The sequence below is a fragment of the Poecilia reticulata genome, chromosome 18 (assembly GCF_904066995.2).
Source record: "Poecilia reticulata chromosome 18, P_reticulata-male-v2, whole genome shotgun sequence".
Classification (NCBI taxonomy): Eukaryota; Metazoa; Chordata; class Actinopteri; order Cyprinodontiformes; family Poeciliidae; genus Poecilia; species Poecilia reticulata.
This window is the reverse complement of record NC_088847.1, coordinates 8,466,758-8,485,821: the sequence shown is the minus strand read 5'-3', so window position 1 is coordinate 8,485,821 and position 19,064 is coordinate 8,466,758.

The following is a 19,064-nucleotide window of genomic DNA, read 5'->3' as shown; positions in this document are numbered from 1 at the left end:
CAAGACTCTGCAGTACTTTTCAATTTATTTGAGGTGTTAAGTATTTACATTGCTTTAGTTAATATAATTTCAGTGAATAAATGTGTAGCAAACAAGCCTCAAAAAACACAGCGTACGCTAAGTCCATACTTTCAAAAAACATTACATTTGCAACCTAATGCTTAAATATTGACTATAGTCTAAAAATAACTCTAGTTTTATGATAAAGCAAATGAACAGTTTTTATCGCTCGGTATTGAAAACGTACTCATTTACAAAACAAAAAGCAGTTAATACAACGAAATAAGTTGCATTAACTGCTCTACAACTTGTCTGTCTTTTCCTGTCCTTAAGCTGCCGTTCGCTAATACGTAAACAGGAAGTTGTCCTTTTAAAATAAAAGCATAAAACCTAAAATTGGAAGTTAGTCATAGGCAAAACAGATAAAAACAAAGTAAAAGGCAATAAGCAACAAAAAAGCAATACAAACAATTAAAGGAGTTAATTTGGGGTCATTTACAAATTGTATTGTAAGAATTGCACTGAATGAGTACGTTTCTAATGCAAAATGATTTGGATCATAATCCAAATTTTAAAAAAAAATCTTGATTGGGTCATTTCTCCTTAGTGAGTGGGAGCAAAAAAAATACAAAGTTATAGTAGCTTTAACTTAGCATGCAGTGTAGCGTTAGCCATTCCTAGGATGTTCTTTTTAAAAATTTTGATGTAGTTAATGGCAGTGTTATCGCCACCTACGGGTTGTTCATTGACACTGCAACATTTTTCACTGGGATATCAGAATCACAAGGAGCAATCAAATGCTGTTGGAAAAACTGCATTTTCTTTTTTTTCGATTTTCAGCCTCTACCCTTTTAATCAATCTGTATATAACTAAATTATTGCTATACATTAATGTACAAAAACACCTTTAATCTCACCCTGTCTTCTCTCCACATGCTTCTGTTGAGGTAGAAACTTTGTAGTTTACAGTGGGGACCCTTTAAGAGATGACTCGCATCTTCCTTATCCAAAACGAAAGTGAAAAGTTTTCCCAACTTGACACTTCTCTCGTCTCTATACTGTTTTTCTTTCACCTTGATTGTACGTCGTGTTTACCGTTGAATTGGTGGCTGAAATAACAGTCATTGTGGGCCTTTCGTTATTACTAACCCCAGCCTGGAGGGGAGAAGTAAAAAGTGGCTCTAAGGTGGAAATTGTTGGTACCCAACAACATAGTGCGGAAAGACCGACGGCTCATCCGTCTGGATGATTGAGCCCATTTGATGAAATTTGTTTCCTGTCTTCACCTTTTTGTTTTTTGCTATGTTTGTTCTTTTTCAAACAACTGCTTAACCAGAGACTTTATAACAAATATCTGAACATAATACAATTTACACACGTTTGTTTTCCCATTATAAAATGTGTGCAAAATACTACAAATGTATTCACATAAATGTTTTGAGTCTTTACCATTTTTTGTTTTTATGTAAATTTTCAACACACCCGCTCTTTTTTTTTTTTTTTTTTTTGCTTTCCAGGCAACACGTTTATTTTTCCATTATTTCATCTGTTTTTTCTGTGCCCTTCATCTATTTTCATTTTCGCCTAATTTGCCTTCAGTTTGCTTGGCAGAATGTTTTTGTTCGGTCAGAATAACACTCCTTTTATGACAAATTTTCTTTTCAACTCCGTTTTATTTTTTTGTGATGCGAGATCTGTTTAAACCAGTTGGTTTCTTTCATCTGTGTTATTTTCAACTAAAGCTGAGCCCACAATCTCTTGTTTCTATTGTCTGATCAGTCTTTAAAAAAAAACAAAAAAAAAACAGCTGCTCAACTTCTTTTTTTGGAAGTTGATAAAGTTGTGCTTTGTAAAGAAATAATTTTACACACTCTTAAGTAGCTGTGTGTGTTTGTCCAAGTGTATCAATATAATTTTTCTTTTTTTTTTGTTTTGTAGTAATTGGATGCAGCTGCAAATAATCATAAATTAAATCTGCTGCTGGAGACGCTGTTCCAGGTGGCCATCATTTTCTTTAATTGGAACCCTTCAAACACTTCCTTATGTTTCCACTACACAAGACGCATTTCTTACACATTTATCCAAACTGTTTCTTAAAGGGGCAGTATTACGTGGTTTCCAGCCATGTAACATCATTTTTTATAGCACAATCAAGTTTCAGCTGATATAAAAATGCTGCATAAATCAAATGTGACTGAAAAGAAGTTTGACTTCGTGAATTAGCACCTTGAAATTGGGCTTCTGTCTCTTTAAGAAACTCCCGCTCTGTGACTCCGCCCTCAGGAAGTCATCACAACAATGCTCCTCTGTTAACCCTTTAATATTCTCATTTAGTACAGAAGTTTGATTCCTTCCAGGCCTTCATACCTTCTCTAAACTGGAATAATTTTTTAAAAATGGTTTCCCTCAATACACTGCTATGTTTGTGAATTGGAACCAAAACGCAGCACAAATCCAAGCTTGTATCTATATAATTTTTTACACTGATTTACTTTAATTCATATACCTCACAAATTTACATGCAACATTTTTTTAATTCAACTAATTTGACATTTTCTTCCTGATAAATTATATGCAGGCGAGTATTTCTTAAGAGATAACAGAACAATGCAAAAAAAATATATATATTTTTGAAAAAATGTATATATTTATATCGTTCCCAGTAACTAATAACTAATAAAAACCTGAATCTTTAACTACAGTACAGCAATTATTTATGTTTCTACTGGTATTTTGACAATTTGGCTCCATTTGCCATCACACCAGTTTATCTCTCGACACAGATTCTCTCAGTCGAGTCAGGGGTCTAAACAAAACATTAATATTATTTCAGTCGGTCACAAGGCATGTTTGTTTCACCTCCGTGTCCATAATTGTTGCACTTAAAGTCAAATCATGAGAAGATGCTGAAATAATCACTGAAATGTTAAAACCTGAAATCCATAAGCCAATTTCAATATTGTGTTGTCTCTTCAGTCATATGATGTAATTACTGTTTAGCAGCTAAAGGTTAATATACTTGCATTAGAACGGGTTAAAATGACAAAAAATATATTTTTTAAATGAGTTTATTTTCACATGAGACTGAAAAAGTACAAAACTTTGAAGCTACAGATGTGTAGGAATCCTGTTAAACTTTTCAAACGCGATTATTGTTCACTGTTTGACCGCCTGCTTAAAGAATTCATGCTGTAAAGTCTGTGGAAAAGCTTCAAACAAAACACTTTCTTTCTTTTGAAAAATGGAAAAATAAAAATAAAAAAAATCCTTTGAAGAAGGGCAAAGGGCAGCATTGACCCGTTCTATAAAGCAAAACCGAGCGCCAACTGATTTACAGACTGACGACATACATGTGCAAGAACCGCTTCCCGGCTCAGGAGGATCTGCAGTGGTTGGCAAAAGTATTTAAATTCTTTGAACTTTTATTTTTGAACATTTTGTCATGTCCACGCACAAACGTTTTCATATTTCATGGGAAAACGCAAAGTGATTGGAAAACTATTCAACGCTTTCTACATTTTCTCACTTTTCAGACTCAAAGTTGAACATTTGATGTTGATGCAAGTTGACCTGTCACAATAAATCAATTAATCGCATAGTAAATTAAAACAAACTAATGTATTTTCTTTTTCTCTCTCTTTCTACCGAAAACTGGATGACAAAAGTCTTCAGTTCTGGTTCTTTGGTCTCAACTAGCAACTTTTTAAAGGACAATTTTGTTTAGAGAAACTAAATAATTCTTTTTATTTGTTGTTTCTGTTGTTTTATTTATTTATTTTTATACATTTAAAATGTCTTTCAGCTCCAGGGTTAAAAGTTTATTAGAATTTAAAGTTTATTGATCTTTGAAAACGTGTTCTCACATTATTATATTAAACACATTACCATTAAATTACTTGAAAATGGTCTGAAAACAGCGATATTATTGCTTACCGCAATAACCTCTGGGACAATTTATCATCTAGCAAAATGTTATTGTGACAGCAAGTCAGTACTTTGTTAGTGAGCTGTAAACTCAAAATACTTCAGCAATACAATGCTAAAAATTGAAAAGTAAAGAAAAACACTGAGTTATAATGCAAAACCTGCATGCTGATTTTTATTTTTTCTACTGTTGGAGACATTTCTACGAGAAATAGCTGAATATAATAACAGATACGGTTTACAGTTTCCATCGCGGGATAGGAGGATCTTTGTTTAAGCCAGATTACTGAGCAACAACCGGTGGTTAGTGAGACACAACGGGGAAAAAGACAGAACGCTGGTGTGAAAAGTCCAAACGGAACACAACAGTCCGACTGGGGCAGACGTGATAACTGTATCCCACCGCCATCGCATCCCAAGTGCTTCTGTCGTGAGAGAGATTTGGCAAGGTTTCCGAGAAGGAAAGCAGGACTTCACAGAACACAAATGGAGCTCTGCTCTAACAAAATTCAGCTTTTTTTAATCATTGTTATTTGTTAAATGACTCTCTTTCAGTTCTGGCAGACTTTGGTTTCTAACTGTTGAAGGATGAGTGTCAACTGATCAGATGGACAGACGGCCCATCTCAAAATTTAGCAGAATAACAAGAATGTTGATTTTTCTGAGAGAAAACCGACAACTGAACAATGGGTTATAGTTCGTAATGTTTTAAAGAGGCAGTATTATGTAAAGTAGATTTTTAAAGTAGATGTTATAATATTATTCAATTGTTTAAAACATACTTGGTGGTGCTTTGATTCTTTCATGCATGTTTGGTTGCCATGGGGAACTCGAGGATTTCTCATTCAGCCGTGCAAAACACCTGGATGGACCTAGCCCCGCCTTTGAGTTCACAGCTCCTCCTCCGCGCTGCAGTTTCCAAGCCAAGACTTCACAGAGCAGCACTCCCCTCACTCAGCTCCTTCAGACTAGCCAGCAGCAATGAGCAAACACCTGGTAGATCTGCTGAGCTCATAGTATGAGCTGCTTCTCAGTGAAACGTTGGTAAAAACGTTATTAAAGAGTTTAGAGGAGTCACGTTGTGATGACTTCCTGATGGCGGAGTTTCAGAAGAGCAGGAGTTTCTTAAAGAGACAGAGACCCAATTTGAAGTCATATTGATATATACTATAACTGTTTCCTCCATTCATAACAACTCATTATTTGATTATGCCATTCAGTTCAGTTGACTTTAACAATTTTAAACGACTCAAAGCTAAATTATTTGACACTGGGATAGAACTCTATGGTACTGTAATTAAATCAAATACATAGATTTAAATTATCTTAAGCATTAGTTTTGTTGATTAAGGACAGTTGTTTGGATCATAACAAAATGTATGACTTGAAGCTGCTAAAATTCACCAGAATACAGTGTATGTATATTATTTTAAAAATATTGTAATTAAATCACACACCTGGAAGTAAATTGTCTTAAGTTCAGATTGTTGGGATACACCAAATTTCTGAATAGCTTCTATTTCCCTAAACATTCTCCTCAAAGCGAGAAAGCCAAAAGATTTGAACAAAATAAAACGAGCAAAGTGGGACCTCACTTTTATCTCGGTAAAATCGTCTGGTGACAGAAAGGGAGACTCTTCAGATAAAAATCGCTCTTTAAGTCCGAAATCTCCTGCCAGTTGCAACAAGGCCATCGTGTGTCAGCAGGATTATCTGATTCAGCAGCTGCTTCTGTCAAACTGACAGCTGGCGGTGAATATCAATACCACTGATCGTAGTTATGCAGCATCAGCAGCTGCGTAAGCAACACTTGGCTTCGTGTTTGAACAAAAATCAGTTTCAGCCTTGAATCTTCAAGTTCTCTAAAGAGAGAATCCGATGAAGGCTATAGTAAAACATGCGGTTCAAAATTATATCAACAAAAGGAGCTGCAAATATTGAATAAACTCAAAACTACATGAGATATGGGAATAAGTGTTGAATTGCTAATCCCGGAAGATGTTCACTCAGTTTCACTTTGTATAAAATGAAAAAATGAATATTATAATTTCATATTTAACACAAAAAGTAAGGATAGTTGTTGGTTAATCATTTCCTTGTTTTAAACTATGCTTCTTGTCAACAAATCTTTAAACATGGGGAGGTTTATTTCCTTAAACGGCAACACATTTGTGACGAAAATACTGTGAAAATACCAAATGTTAGAGAATCTTGGGTCTAGATTCTAGCGCAAATGTCTTAGTACACTTAAAAAAAGACAAAACAAACCTACAAGTACCTATCCATCAAGATACAGGAGCTTGTTTTAAATAAATAATCTTTAATATTGATTAAAACGTACTAACTCCACTGGCAGATTATTTCACTTAAGACTTTGTTCCCATGATATAAGTGAAATATTTTGACTCATCTGATGGCTACATTTTTTATTCAGGAGTAACTGAGAATTTTATTCCAGTTCTTTTTTTTTTTCTTGCTCAGCAGAAAGAAAGCAGCCGTTTCTCTTCTCACACATCTCTTCACTAACTAACACAACATGAAGAGCAATTATTGCTGGAAATCGATGACAAATTGCTTGACTTTCTCTCCCAACTTGGACTCGAAGCTACAATGGAAGTTTTAGAATGCGGCGTCAAGAATCGATACGTTCGCTGCTGGCCAGAAAACGCTGCTGCATTATTGAAATGGCAGCTATTGAGTGCAGCCATTTTATTGCGTGCATTAGCTGGATGTAGGGCTTTGAAGACATATGCTTAGCTAATGGACTTTTTACACTTCGCCGCAACACAACCACAAGCTTCATTGTGTTATGTTTGGATGTAATGTGTCAGAGCAACACAAGGTGGAGCATGTAATGTGATAAGGAGAAAAAAAATACAAAATGGTACATGAGCAACAATTTTGTTTTTTAATATATCAGAAAAATGTGTTGTGGTTCTGCAGTCAGAACATCAATAAACCAAATTATTCTGCAATTTGTCTCTTGGGGCAGTATTATGTTAAATTTACATCATATTTCTTCACCAAAAACATATTTGTAATGTTGCTTTGATCTTTTTCTTTTTTTTCTTTCATGTTTGGGAAACCCTGTAATTAACCGTGGCGACCATTCAGCTGCACAAAACGCCTGGGTGGACCTAGCCCCGCCTTCGACTCCCCTCTCAGCTCCTTCAGACTATCCAGCAGCAATTAGCAAACACCAGGTGGAACCACGCATCAGTGCAAATGTGGTAAAAACATTGTTAAAGGGTTAAAAGAGGAGCCATGTTGTGATGACTTCATGAAGACGGAGCTTAAGACAAAGCAGGAGCTTCTTAAAGGGACAGAGACCCAACTTCAAGGCGTTAAATTATGAAGAAAAATTTATTATGTGATCTAAAAGAAACAACCAAGTGCCATTTCATAACACTTGATTGTGCTATAAAATAGCACTATGTGGCTGGAAAGCACACGACACTGCCCCTTTAAGGCAAAACGTCTCAGCGGATCTCACCTGTGTGTTTTGGGGAACTCTTCATCCTGTCAGAACAGCTGCTGCCGAGCCGAAGTACATCGCTTTCAAGAAACTAAAAGTCCACACACACACACACACACACACACACGCGCGCGCGCGCGCGCACTCGCAGCGACAGCAGCAGCAGTGTTTATCTGAATGGAGAGAGCTGGGAGGGATTACTCAGGAGGAATCTAGGACAGTCGCTGCCGGTGACGGATTATGTTCGGCGGAATGACCAGGAGTCTCCCTTCATCCTCACTGTTCTTCACAACCTCCTTAAAACTTGTATTTTTTTTTTTTATTCTGCTTGTGGAGTGGTAGTTGCTGTTGAGAGAGCAAAATCCGGATGCACTTTTTCCTGTGCATCTGGGAAAATAATTGAGAGGGGAAAGAAAAAAACTGTGGTAGTAGATACCCCCGATGTCAAACAAGGCTGCTGTTTAATCCACTCAACACTAAGACGGTAAAAAACACGCATCCAATTTGGCGGAGCATAAAATAGGATGAGCCAGCATATTCATGGAAACTGAGTCCTCTCTTGACTTTAGAGTGTTATTAGATCTCACTAGACGCGTTTCTTTTTATCGGTGTACGGACACGACAGACACCAATCCCACTGTGTCAGTGTCTCGTCTTATGTCCCTGTCGGGGATGAATACAGTGTTGTTAAAATGTGGTCGTCTTTTCACAACATTTTATGAAATGTTCAGAGAAAAATTCTTTCCAAATAAAAACACAAAACTGCAAATAAAACGTTGCGGTATTGCACATAATTTTGAAATGTCTAGAATCTATCGGACATGACTCCAACGATTAGTTGTTGGTCAACCAGGTGTCACTACGCGGTGGTCTTGTAACTCAGAAATCCCGGTGCAACTTCATGATTTAAAACGATACAAATCTCATCGTGTTCACAGAGTGGAGTTCTTTGCCGTCCCAATGGGAACCGGGTTTCTAACTATCTGTGCTACCCATGAATCCGTCCTACCTTGTAGTAATATGCATGAACACATCAATGCTACGCCACACACTGCTTACTCAGCAGATTTCTTATCAACACATCCTACCTGTGGAGGTTTCGTTTCGTCGTTCCTTTTTCTTTATTGCTGTGCTAAGCACAACTCCTAAACTTCCACTCAGGTCTCGTCACTCAAAGAATGTTATCTGATGATAATATTTAACATTAACACAACCCGCTACAGTTTTCAGTTTGTAAACATGACGGAAGCAGTTTTAGACACGTAGCACTGACAGATGGACACGGCTACCTATCCGTGCTGGGATAGGACGAGGTACCACTGATGGTCAGAACGCTGGTTAAGAAAAAAGGACAACCGGAAAAGTCTGTTAATGCAGTCAATATAAGATTACACATGTATAATCTGTATATGACTGTATCTGGTGATATTAACATGAGCTTCCTTAGTGGTTGAGATCTGGACTGGCTGTTTGGTGGTTTTATGCTGTGTTGAGGCTGGAAACTGTTAGATGTGGCAACCCTGGACGGTTCGACGGATGAATCAGGTCGGTACTTTTAGACAACAATTTTGACCTAACTATTTTTCTGATGATCAGAAACGCCCCTAATTTTCATCTAAATTACTAGTTTTATTAAATAATTCTCCTAAGCAGTTTGTTCTTTGCCAAAACCAGACCTTTTGTTGAACTACATTTAGTGAGGATTACGTTCTTTCTCTTCTGCTGACCTTCCCAACACCCTTATCATATTTGCCAGTGGGTTAACAATCACTTTTACAAAGCTTTCTTCCTCCCCTCAACCCAAACACACACACCCCCCCCCCCCCCACACACACACTCCTCCCACCCTGTCAAACCACTGCCCTCAGGTGGAAAGGACCAGTGGCTGATGCAGGGACTCAGTTGGTCGGGGTACAAATGGCTGAACTGATGAGTCATGAAACTAATCACACTTTTTGACCTTAGGATCTGTTTGGACTCAGCTTGAACCAAAACAAGACTTCAAACCGCTCTTACATCTTCTTATTTTCTCCTCTTGGTACTGGATTGTCTTTTCCCGGTATGAAAGCATCCCGTCAAAGCATGGTGCCAAGCTAATGGGGATTACTTAAAAAAACAAACTTCACATTCTGGTAAGTTTTGTTTTTGTGTGTTTTTGGCTTTATGAGATGGAATAAAGATGACATTTTCCCCTTTAGACAAAAAAGTGGATTATTTTGTGGCATTGGAACTGGGAGTGTGTATCTCTGTTCAGGTGACAGCCTTTTAGTGGAAGGTGATTTAGCTCTCTGGGAAGAGTGGTTATTGACCACTGGATTTATGCCACCGGCCTCGTTTTCCAGTTTCTACGACTGCTTTAAGGGTCACTCCAAGTATAAATGATTTATGCGCTCCTCTCTTGTCAGAACTTTGAAAGCCTACAGTAAATTATGTAGCATTTATTTTCATTCCGTAAAAGAACGAGGTGGTGGTGAATTATTATTTTTTTTGTCCAACGCAGGCAATGAATCGGCATGTTGTCTTGTTTGGACCGCAGTTCCATTCCTCCGCATCGGCATTTCCACTTGTCTCTTCGTGCTGCTCCAGTCTGTAATCTCCAGTTTTAAACTCTACTAAAGACCATAATATTTCAAAATGAATGAATTCAAGCTAAAACAATTGTCAATTGTCAAAGAAGGTATAAAGTCCTCTGGGTTGGTGTCAATTCTACTTGAAGTCGCTGCAGAAACACAAAATCTTACCAAGTATTTTTGGTCCAGCTTCTTGTGCAAACAATATATTTTCTCCATGCTATAAGTGAAATAATCTACTTTTTCATCTATATTAAGAAGTTATTGTTTCTGAACAAGCTCCTATATCTTGCTGAAAAGTTACTTGTAAGTTAGCTTTTGTCTTATTTGAAGTGTAAAAAGAACTAGACCAAAAATACTTGGTAAGATTTAGTTTTTGCAGTGTAAAGGAAAAAAAAATAACATTTCCAAACTCAAACAGGTTGAGGTTACATGACCAGAACCCGTTTATAATAATTAGAAAAAAATCTAAAATAGTCAGAGGTTATGAAAAAAAAAAAGTCTCGGAAGATTAAAATTATTAAGTGAATAAGTGAATTTCCAAACAAGTTTGCATCAGCTGACGCCTCTTCTTCTATTATTATGCACTCGGTTAGCAAATATTACAGAACACACTCAGACGACGCTCCCTGCCTACCTGTGGTTCCTCCTGTGTACATTCTGGACCGGAGTTAATTATTTTTAAGTCGGTTATCATTAATGCCGGCGACACTCTGTACCTTAAGGGGGTTTTGCTCCTGTGATTTTTTGCCTCGGGCTTCTTTGTGTGCGTCTACATAATTAATATTTATGACTCAGTGGGTCTCCGTCTTGGGGCCTCCTGGAGCAGAGTGGTACAGCAAATATAAAGGACTGCAGATGGAAGTAATAATCTGTTTTGTCAAAAGTAGTCCATGCTAAGCTGCTGTCCATCAAGAATATTTTTTTTTTAAGTAAAGAGAACTGAACTGAATGAATCTTTAAAAATTAAGGTTGCTTTTCTTGGCGGTGCCTTTCCCCCCTCCCAAGAACACAAACTAGTTATTTAAGTGGACCTGTTTATTCAAAATTTACTTTTTCACATCATTATGCTTCCATTTGGGTTTCTAAAAACAGCCCAAATGGCAGAGAAAAAAAAAAAGAAACAGAAAACACACCCTGTTGGTTTTTTGGCAATAATGTTAATGTGTTTTGGTGTCTGGAAAACGAGTCATTTCAAAAACCTGCCAATTGCCAATATGGATCTTCTATCTATATTTCTATCAATGTTGAATGGGTATAAATATTCTAATCTTTCAGTTTCTAAAAAGACAAGTTAGAGTACGATCTCCTAAACAAATGCCAGTCAAGATGTCGTCTTTCTAATTTATTGTCCTGTTGATCCGTTTCCCATTGGTAGAACGCTTCCGGAGGCCACAGCGTGCCGGGCGTGCTGTTTTGAATGATGCAGCCCAAATATGAAAGCTAAGGTAACAAATTGCAGTAATTGTGTGCAGGAGAGAAGGCGTTGAGTCACCAGCATATTATACATGTGTAGGTGGTTTGCAGCGCCATTGTCATTCCACACGGAGTTATTTCAGGGAAAACGTCTTTACATATATTCATGAGGGCAGCTGAGGCAAAACACATACCTTAGCTGCACTGCCTTTAGATCTTTATTTATTCTTGTTTGCTTTGTTTGTTGCACAGCGCTGTTATATATCAGGAGTTGCAGCCAATTGGGTGCACAACAAAGCAAGATGGCAAACCTAGGCTTTCTTTCTGAGGCCTGTCCTAGCAAACCTCACAGCGCCATGAAGAAGAAACGGATGATGTTGGGCGGATGTGAATTAACTTTGTGAAACTTTGCTTCCTAATAATTATTCTGTGGAGAAACAAAAAAAAGATAAAAGAACTATGGAAAAACTCAGGTCACGTAAATATGAGAGGTGGACTATGTATGGTAGAGCGTTTTAGGAAAGGAAGCTAGAGAGAGAGAGCGGGAGGTTTTTACAAATGCTCTTGTTTATTATAGCTGCTTGCTATAGAAAGAATGATTTCCATAAACTATAGGAGACATTGATTTTTCATTGCTGGAGGCAAGGCAAAAAGTCCAGCATATATTCTGCTATTACTATTCTTTGCCACCCCACAACAAAACATCCTTAAATCAGAACATTTTCCTTGTACAAAGTGTCAGAAGAATACGCCACGTTGTATCTGTATCAATAGAGAAAAACGGCGAGATTCAAACACAGTTTTCAATCCCTCCCTAAAATATTTCTCTTTTTTTTATTTAAAGACTTTGAAACCATTTCTGAGATCCCCAATATCCATCTTGCATTTAGGGAAAAATTGCTTCATCCAGTCAAAGTTGAAAGGTGATTTAGAGCACCATGTCTAATGTGCGCTCTCTCAATTTGCAATGTGGTCGTCTGATTCCAAAGCATTGTTTTTCTCGCGTTATCCCAAATGTCTTCCCACATGTCAGTTATGATAACGATCCGGCTCCTTCTCCCAGATCGCTCCTGGAGTCGTTACGACATCAGAACAATCACAAGATGCACCAATGGAGGCTTTCCCCTGAGAAAGAAACACTACTGAGGCATAAGATGACAAAAAGCATTTTGTGTCCTTTGTAATAAAAGCCATGACCTGAAAATAACAGAATAACTAACAGGATAATTCCTGGATATGTTACCTTGAACCTAAAGAAGACATTTAATTTTGCATGGTAAAATAAAATGTAAAAACATTTTTTAATAAAATTGTTAAACTATGTCAAGAATTCCAGGGATAAAATCAAACCCGTCAATAATGATGGTTAAAACAGATGTAAGACCTGATTTACATGTTCTAACATTATTAAGTATAACTTGTTTGAGGCAAGCTTTATAGTACAGTTCACTTTATTATCATAAATATATTAATCATTTTTACATAATTTATCACAGGATCGATATGTAGGTTTCCCAGCAGTCAGTCCAGTCGTCTGGATGCAGGAACGTTTGGCACCAACTCTGCTACCTCACGTTAGCAACATGAACAGCCTCCTTAACGTCTGAGTGAAGAATCACATTAGGTATGTTGATTTTATTCATTTTATCATAGCAAAGGCCTGCTGAACCGCAGCTAAAAGCGATTTGAAAAGCGCCGATTCACCAAGGAGGTCTGAGGACGGGAGTTTGTAGACTTTGGTATTAGGTGGAAAACAAAAACGACAGAAAATATTTGTTTTTGAACGAGAGCCTAAGTGTTGCTGATCTGTTCTCACTTGCCAGTGAATAAAACATTGCATATGTGAGGGATTTACGAGGCCTTCCAGTTAATCCCTCCCAACTCCAGCCGCCTCAAAACTGTACAAGTCAGACAGAACAACAACAAACTCTGCTACGCTCAGAGACTCTGCAGACGGGAGGGGAAACTGTGTGGAATGGTTAATGGCTTCCTGGACACGATGCATGTGTCTTACCTTTTACTGCGCCCGTGGGATTGAATTCTTTGCCTTTGAACTCGCTATTTTTATTAATGGACATGATTCATCACCGCTGCCCTTTCCAAGACGGAGCAAATTTAGCCGGAGCAGGAAAGCTCCCGTCGAGCTCTTTCCAGGCGTCAACTCTTACGGGGAGTTGTACAGTTTTCTGTTTTCTGTTCAGCTTACTAAGTGAACGTGAAAAAGGAGAGGCATCCATCGTAGTTGCGCTGACAAACGACAACACCCGAACATTTTTCAGCAGGATTACCAAGGTCACCCGACAGAGCTGTGTTAACCTGAACAGCCTGTCTTCCTGCCTCTTCGACAGTTTGTTACAAAAAAGGCGCACTCCGTCAAAATTACGCTATGGGTGAAATGAGGGGGAGATGGAATTTATTTATTTTCTTTAATCTGAAAGGGCAGCTTTTATTTGCTCCCTTTTGTTTGCCTGATTTACTTGTTGAACAATTTGTCATCCGAAATGTCAACACAAAGACGTTCTTAACGAAACACGGTGCTTTCCCGTTGAGATAGAAAAGGCTGCTGCTGCTTTTTCTCATCAATTTGATGTAAACGTATCTGAAGATTGTTAACATGGAGACTCTTATTACTAGATGGATGAGTGAGTTGCCTGTATACCTTTTTTTTGTTTGTTTCATTCCAGACCTTTTACTCAGGGTTGGTTTTACATGTCAGAGTGGATCGTTCTCCCCTCTCCACCAGGCAGCTATATTCCCAATACTTCCTAATTTATAAAGCGATAGTTGGATTTCTGTCTACTTACCTACTAAGCAGTATCAACCAAATACCTGCGACATGTTATTTTCTCCCAGAATTTGAATTCCAGTAGACACGTTTTCCAGAAATCGGAACATTTGGAAAGAAAATGCAAAATTGCCCCAATTGGAATATTCTGATTGGATTTAGCTGAATGAAACCATATTTTGAATTGATAATCTGAACAGCGTGCGCCGACTTTATCCGACCCAGTCCGTTGTTGCTCTATGTTTAGAAGCATTTTCCGGTCTTTGGGAATTAAGCTCCATTCATTTCCCCCATTCATTGGAGACCAAAATTGCAACATGTGTAACATTTTCAAATGACGCAGTTTACTTTCACAATACAATGTGATCCAAACCCTTTGAAAAACGTGATCCCCTCCCCGTCTGTGGTGGCGATGCACCAAGAACTACTGCAGAAAGAGACGTGAAAACCTTTGAAGAAGACACCGACTTCATGAAATGTAGACAGCAGTGGAGTAGAATCTGATTTGAGCGGAGACAGGATTTCTCTTTTGTCTTTGGCAGAAGACCATCAGCCATTTATCCTGCGAGGAATTAACTCGCACATTTGTTTTGGTTGTATTTACCCAGAATGCCCTGTTCTACAGTCCACTACCTCCTTCTGGAGCGAACTCTGGTTCGCTTGCCATCCACATATGCATTCATACCGCACCAGAGTTCACTTAAACTGAAGTGAAACCTGGGTTTGTAGGCGGAGCAGAGTTCACATTTTTGGTCCACATCAGACTTTGATTGTGCTTTCACACTTCCCCAAATGAACCAAACTTTCTTGGCAACTGAACTAAAGTTCAATTAAGTCGGACCAAACAGGTCATCTGCTGATGTGTTACCCACTATAACGTGCACTTTTACTGTTCCATGGAGGGACTCTGAGTAAATATGTGGAAATTAGGAGTAAAAGCGGAAATATTTCATGTTGGATAAATGCACACTTATGTAGCACCCCACTGCTCTGTCCGCTATTAACTGGGACAAGAACTTAAACTCACTGATGGGGTGGCTATTTGGGTTCGTTTAGTTCTGGTAGATACCACACAGGTTTACCTATGTTGAGTAAATCCTTACTCATCCAATTACCATACACTCATTTAAAGTAACATAATTAACTCCAGACAACCAGTTAACCGAATAGTTTCTTTTAATAAGAACTTGGAAAAATAAACCGTTTTTATGAAAAAACTTTTTTTTGAACTGTTTTTTCAATATAACCAGAATTCAACTTTTGTCACTAACAGAACTCCATACATATACCAAAATTTACAGTTTTAAACACAATATCACACATGGGCCCATACTCTCTCACTCACACACACACTGTCCGGTACCAGTTAAAGTTTTCGTTACAGGCCTGATGAAGCTCGGGTGCGATGTCGTTACGACAATCCTCTTCTCCCCTTTAAACAATAAAACTGACTCAGACCTGCTTGCTCAGCCGACGTCCTCTCCGTCAAGGTTGCTTTGCGAGTCCAATTTCTGTTAGAACTCCACCACACAAGTTGCAGGACTCCTCCTAAATCATGGTAAAGCAGGGGTGTCAAACTCCAGTCCTCAAGGGCCGCTGTCCTGCAGTTTTTAGATGTGCCACAGGTACAAAACACTGGAATGAAATGGCTTAATTACCTCCTTCTTGTGTAGACAAGTTCTCCAGAGCCTTGCTAATGACTTAATTATTCTATTCAGGTGTGGTGCAGCAGAGGCAGATCTAAAAGTTGCAGGGCAGCGGCCCTCCAGGACTGGAGTTTGACACCTGTGTGCTAAAGCCAGCGTCGCCATGTTGACACGTTCCTCTAGCCACCTCGGATCAGCCGCAGTTCTCCTCCGCAGTTCTTCACTACAAAACACTTCTGCAGATACCCTAACCACCGGGTGCAGATTTACTTGTGCAGAACGTGCAAAAAAAAAAACAGTCCAGTTTTTGCTCCCACCTCAACCTCTGCACGCATTAGCAGCGGTCTCCATTAGCTTCCTCCTTGTCATCTCCCGCGTTCTCCCTTCGTCTTCCCATCATCCCATAGTTCCGTTTTTTTTTTTTTTTCACTTGTCCCTCGTTAACCTAAACTACTTCATAGATAGGAAATTCAATACAGTCTTTAAACTAATAAGTAGTACACAAATCACCTCCAGAAAAGCTTCGGCTTTCTGTTTTTCTCATTTTTTCTCACGCTACTCACAACAGTAACCGCTCCCCGCATGTATATAATCACTCGGATCAAAAATTTACAAAAACAATAATACAAGTTTCTCACTTATATTTTCTGTGTACCTACAACCAATCTTGTAAATATTTTGTAAATATTAAAGGGACTTAAGAGCATGGTTTTTAACCAGGGGCTACACTTAGTTTCGGTGGGCAGCCATGTCTTGGTAAGTTTGGAATTGTAGCCAACAACTACAACCAACCTCTGTTGTCCACAGCTTTATTCCTGATCTGCTTATGCTTCTTTACCTTCATGTTTCCCCTTAGTGACAGTGGTTAAGAAGTTGATAATTGCTCTCCAGTCCAAGGTTTATCTAATGTATAATGCATAAACAGCTGCTGGATTATTGCAACAGAAATTAAGTTTTCATGTTTTTCCCCTAGCAATGTCAGGCATGTGTTCCACAGAGTCAGATATGTTGTGTGGTGAATATAATGGAAAGAAACAGCACTTTAATTAAAAATCACGTCAGGCATCATCAGTAGTTCACTTGTGTGTCGATTACTGGTTGGGCTTATTCTATTTTTATGGCATGAGACACAATGACAGGCCCAGACAATATTGTAGTTGAAAACTCTAAAAAAATAAAAAAATAAAAAAAAACTTAATGAAGGTGACTCAGAAAGAACAAATACTGCTATGTTTTTATAGTGTGAAGCATGTAAAGAACAAGAAATTAAGGTTGAACTTTAACAAAAGGAATAAACAAGATGCTCAAAAAACACAGACAAGATCCAGATGGACAAAAATGGGTCAAAGTTCAAAAGGTTGATGTGTATTCTTGCTATTCTGATCCTTTATGAAAGGCGACATGCCTGTTAAAGAAACGTGGAAGTTTTGGGAACTAAGAAGGTCAACCTGTTATTGGTAATAGAAGGACAGTTTAATTTAGAGAGACTCGTAATTTAATTTAATTTAATTTAATTTAATTTATTGTTTTTGTTTGTTTTTTATTCTGGATATTTCAAATATCTTCTCGTTCCAATGTTTAATGTTTTTTTTCTTTATTTAAAATGTATTGATCTTTGGGAATGTGTTCTTGCATTAATATGCCATTAACATTATATGACTTGAAAATGGTCTCCAGACAACAATATTATCGTTTATCGCCATAACTTCTGGAACAATTTATCATCCAGCAAAATTTATCATGACAGGCCTCAGGCATTTGTTTTATCCAAAACTACCTCATTATTAGACTGCTTTTTTTACTTGTTTGTTGTTGTTGTTTTTTTTTTTTTTTTTTTACAAATTATGAGATTATGTGTAATCCTGTCAACCTCACATAAAATTAAAAGTGCCATCTCTTCGCTCTCCCTTCTGGGGCCCCTGACTAGAGCTCTGTTCATTAAGCCGTAAAGTGGACAGTTGATTTAAACCCTCTGTAAAATTATCCCGATTATTATTCATGACTTTCACTCCATTTAATCATTTTGTCTGGAGCTTAGCCAGCTTTAAACAAGCCCTGATCTCTGGAGAGTAGCAATGAAATGGAATGAATTAGCCACAAAAGATTGTTGATTTACCGCAGGTCAATCCAAGCGCCATTAAAGCAAAGTCTGGTTGTCCGCTGATGTGTTACCCACTATAATGTGCACTTTTACTGTTCCATGGAGGGACTCTGAGTAAATATGTGAAAATTAGGAGTAAAATCGGAAATATTTCATGTTTGATAAAAAGCATTCTGGAAAGATGACCTTAATATTTATTGGCCTCGGTTGTTTTGAACTAGAGAACCTAACCACAATGAGAAACAGTAAGGAAACACTTTTCATCAGACATGTTTGCACAAAAAAATCATTTTGGTTGACTTTTATCAATCGTATATATACAATACGATTTATCTTATCGCATCGATACGATACATGATGATATCGTGAAAATGCTCTAGTCATGAGAATTTTGATTAACCGTTGTTGCAATAAATTTCAATTTTAGTATTATTTTTACCACTATTTGTTCTATGAAAGCATCAGTAGATATGAGTGAATTCAAAATATTAATTAAATTGACTTGCTGTGGGCAGTTTAGTGATATTAGTCAAATTTTTTCACTAAAAGTGGCGTGCTGAAGAAGCCCGTTTCAAATGGGAATGTTTTTTAAGAACAATATTTGTGTTTATGCTTTTACAAATGCCATGTCAGGTAGTCACAGCCTTTCAGTTACGTAGAAACTGATTGTTTTTTTTATTGCAAATGTAATCGCTATCACAATATCACCACAAAATATCGCGATTACATTTTAAATTCATGTCGCCCCCATAGATTTTATGTAATCTTTACATTTTCTAAGAAATAGACATTTGTGTCTTCATTAGATTAAAACTAAATTCATCAAAATTAACAGAAATGCATCACTTTGTGTCAAATGCAAATATATTAGTTTAATATTTGTGATGAACTGCTACAAGACACCTAATTTATAAAACTTCACTTGTACTGTCTGGTGAATAGAATATGCTGATTTTAATTTCAGAAAAAAATGGTTGGAGACACTGTGGTTTATTTAATTTATTTTTTTTTTCTTTCTTCATTTAACTCGGGTCTTATGCATTGTGTTTATGGCACATATTTCCTTTTCTGGTCCTATTCTCAAATAAGCAGATGTGACACAAGAGATGTGACAAAGAAACAAACACAAAAGTAATGGATAAATTCA